At 55.6% G+C, this 4043-nt stretch overlaps 1 long non-coding RNA gene across 1 annotated transcript; it reads right to left on the minus strand.

Moving 5' to 3' along the window:
* Positions 1–1214: 1214 nt before the first annotated feature.
* LOC142007390 (uncharacterized) lies at positions 1215–3044 on the minus strand. Its single transcript, XR_012643925.1, has 3 exons — positions 2885–3044; positions 1786–2080; positions 1215–1254 (listed from the first exon to the last, which is right to left on the minus strand). It is a non-coding gene; the product is annotated as an uncharacterized LOC142007390 (long non-coding RNA).
* Positions 3045–4043: the final 999 nt, after the last annotated feature.

Consider the following 4043-nt stretch of genomic DNA (forward strand, 5'->3'; position numbering starts at 1 on the left):
AAGAACAAAGATACTTCTATTCTATTTATTTTGAAAAAATACAGATTCTTACACTTAATAATTTGATTTACCTAATCAACGTCCAGATTTTGCCACCCTTACTCATAGTGTCTGGTATCTTAAATTATGTATTGTCCCATCTATTACCTGTGAATACTACTCAGAGGCTGTGTCTGGACTACCTCTGAATTTCGAAGGGGCGGGGCATGGTAAGTAGGGTGTTGGGAGATTACTAATGAAGTGCTGCGGTGCATATGCAGCACTTCATTAGGCTAAACCTCCCCCGCGGCTACTTCGAAGTGTTCAATTTCGAAGTGCCGGCTTGCATGTAGCCCCGGGTGAGCTGTGGGTACTTCGAAGTGCCTGCACTCCTTTGAAGTCCCATTACTCCTCAAATAATTTTTTTACTTAAACAAAGATAAACGTGTGGCAAATAAATGGTATAATAAAAAACTATGTACAGTAAACCCTCAAAATGTGCAAGTTCGAGTTGTGCTTAACTCGCATTAACATGAGTTAAGCGGTACTCAGAATCTCTCTACCCTCGACCCTGGCTCAAGCCCCCCAGTCCCGCACAGCCCTGGTTCAACCCCACTCTGCCCACCCCCTGTGCACAGCTCCAACTCCAGCTTACCTCCTAACCCCGCACCTGGCTCTGGCTCCGGCTTAGCTCCCCCACCCCGGTTCAACACCCTTTTCAAACCCCCTGTGGCCTAGCTCACCACCTGAACACGGCTCTGGCTCACCACCCCTGCACACAGCTCCAGCTCGACCCCCGCCTCTGTGCGTGGCTCCAGTTCAACTCCCCCCCAGCTCCAGTTCAACCATCCCCCGCTGGCTCCAGCTCACCATCCCCCATGCATAACTCTAGCTCAACCTCCCCCTGTTCAACTGCCCCCCCCACATGGCTCCGGCTCATGGCTCCATCCTCCCCTGGCGCACAGCTCTGGTCCAACCCCCCAACCCTAGTTCAAACCCCTGCACGTGGCCCCAGTTCAAATCCCCTGCAGCCTGACTCACCACGCGAGCAAGGCTCTGGCTCACCACCCCCCGCACGTGGCTCTACCTCAACCCCACACCCACAGCTCCGGCTCAACTCCTCCCGCTGTAGCCCTAACCCAGCCCAGGCTTAACTCCCCCTGCCCCCCTTCCCATGGTCCCAGCCCACTGCCAGCCTTAACCCTCCCCAGCTGCACCCCAGGCCCAGGACTTACCTTTCAAAAGGAGCTCCAGGTGCTCCTGCTGCTTCCTCAGCTGCAGAACGTGTGAAAATTCCAGTTATGTGGAGTGCGTGGGAACGGAACCCTTGCATAAATCCAGGCACTACTGTACAAAGTGCAAAACTAACCAACTATATATGGAGGGTTGGGCTGGGGACAGAGGGTGGGTGGCGTCAGAACTTGGACACGGGGGCTTTGAACAGGGGGTTCAGAGCCTCTGTCCAAGGAGAGGGTAGGGGTCATGACCCCACGGGGGAGTGGGACCCCGAGTGGTGTCAGCCTTGGGATTCCCTCCCAGTGCAGGTTCAGGATCCCTGTTGGGGCTGGGAAAAGGGGGAGGTGCAGAGACTGTGGGGCTGCAGTGTTGTCTGAGCTGGTAGGAAAGTCTGGGAGGCCTGCGAAGCAGGGAAGTTCTGGAGGCCGGGGGGTGGGCATGACCCTCAGTTACTGCCAGGACTTGATGAAGATCTGCAGGATGGCCAGAGGGGGCAGGGCAGGGAAGTGGAAGTAGGGGTGGGGGCATCGGTGGTGGGGGTGGCAGCCAAGAACAGCTGGACTAACGTACTACTAGATGCTGGTGGCAGCATAAAGTGCGACATCAGTTAGCCCCAGCCCTGCAATAACCACTCATGGTTGTACCACACCTGCCGCTCCAGGACAACCATGAGCCTCCAGAGGGCAGGAGTGGAGGCCCTCTTGAGGTCCCCATTACCACAGCAATGGAACCTCTGGAGGCAGGTCTGCCCTTTTGGTGGCAGGGGTCGGGGTAGTGGTTCATCCTGGCACTGATTCAGGGCTGCTGTGCTCTGGTGCTGGGAGGGAGGTGGGGCTGGTTCAGCCCTCGTTCAGTGCAGGTCCAGCTGTAAGGAAGACAAGGAGTAGAGATGGCGAGTCATTCACACAACACTGCCCCTACGGCCCTGTCCTGCACTGTGAGCAGCAACCAACTGCCTGCGGGGCATGGGATGGGGATGTCCCAGGAGCAAAGGCATATGTGGCCTGCACAGTGGGCCCTGCCACATGTGGACTCTGCAGTACCTCAGGGACTGGGCTGACTGAAAGATAGGTACCCTGAAACCATCCTGGGCCTTTGTGAGACCAGCCTGAGGGGTCCCAGGACCCACCGGGGGCGTCTAAAGGCAGGCCCCATCCTGGACTGGGACCAAGGTCCAGGACCTCCTGGACCTGTAAGGCTAACTCTACAGGTGAGTGGCCAAGTGGTGGGGGGTGGGGTGTCCAGCCACAGAGGGGTCCCTCAATGGGTCACAGGTGAGCCGGACACATCCTCATCCTCCCTGGGCCTGCCTCACACATGTGCAGCTCTCAGTACTGTCTGCAGGAGGTGGTGCTACCTTAGTCCTATGAGAATGCCCTCGTGTTGGGACCCACACACCTCAGTATGTCAGAAGTCAGGCCGGCACCCTTGTTGCCAGTCCACTTCAAGCTGTGACAGGTGCTGGCCTACCAAGAGGCTGGCAGCAGGCTGGCACCTGTGCCTGGGGATTGCCTGCTGGATTCAGGTGGGACATGCTACCTTAAATGTGGTTACATGTGCACAGACCACAGCATGAGGTCCCACTCAAGCTGGTGGGGCAATGCTCACAGCACACCCTATCTGTGTTCACCTCACTTGCCTTGGGGTGTGTGACATGCGGAGTACTTACCAGAGGGACCCTTGTCTGGCTCCGAGGACACCCTGGAGGTAGTGCAGCTGGCATGAACTGACTCCAGGCTGGATGACCAGTGTGCTACTGCTGGTTTCAGACCCTATGTCTGCCTCCAGCTCCGGCAGGGGATAGGTCCCAGGATGGCTGCTCTTCCTCCTCTTCGGCCTTGGGCTACAGATGGAGGGGGCTCCTGTGCTGTGTCGAGAGAGGCAGTCAGAAGGGATGTGTCATTCTCCTACCCAGAGCTGATGCAGCTCCCTGTGGTAGGGGCAGGCTGTTGGTCCTGCCTCAGATCTTCAGCTAGCATCATGGGCCCAGCAATAGCCCTGCCAAAGTTCTTTCACCTTTGCTTGCACCTGCTCCTAGGTGTGGGGTGGGATAGCCCCATTCAGCAAGTGCAGTGGCCAGCTGGACATACATGAGGGCATTCACTGCTTTGCCTAATGGTTGAGGAGGGTCTCTTCCTGACCCCACAGGTTCAGAAGGTCCTTGACTTCGGTCCCAGTCCAGGATGGGGCCTGCCTTTTAGACCCCTGGGGTGAGTCCTGAGACCCATCAGGCTGGTATTGCAAGGGCCCAAGACAGTCTTAGGGTGCCTGTCCTTCAGCCATCTGGTCAGGTTCTGGGAAAAGGAGTCGCTGAAAGGGCATGGGAGAGCGCAGGTGGTGCCTCTGCTGCTTCCACACTCTTAGCTTCCTGCTTCGGGGTTTCCAGGGCTCCCTGCAGCTTTAAGAATGGCTGGAGGAAGGGACCATAGAGCTCTGATTGCTGTGGACAGGGCATCTCCTTGGGCACCTGCACGGTTCCATGGAGGACTTTTCTGTTGACCGAAGTTCCCCCAACCCCACGAATGTCCAGACTGGCTTTCTGTTGACAAATCTCTATCAACAGAGGCGTTCTGCCTCATAAGGAGTGGGATAAAGCTGTAAACAAATGTGCTGCATTCTGTCAATTTATTGTCAACAGAATGCCTTGGGAATGTGGACACTCCATGGGTTTTGTTGACAAAGCCCCCTACTGTAGACGTAGCCTGAATGTTTGAAATACAAAATATTACCTAAAATGCCTTTTTGTTCCAGGCATCTATTGCCACTTTATAGAAAGAAGACTAGTGGATTATTATGTACAGCATATGATTGCAGGAAGTTGTTGTTTT

This window comes from Carettochelys insculpta, chromosome 1 (genome assembly GCF_033958435.1).
Source record: "Carettochelys insculpta isolate YL-2023 chromosome 1, ASM3395843v1, whole genome shotgun sequence".
NCBI classification, from domain to species: domain Eukaryota; kingdom Metazoa; phylum Chordata; order Testudines; family Carettochelyidae; genus Carettochelys; species Carettochelys insculpta.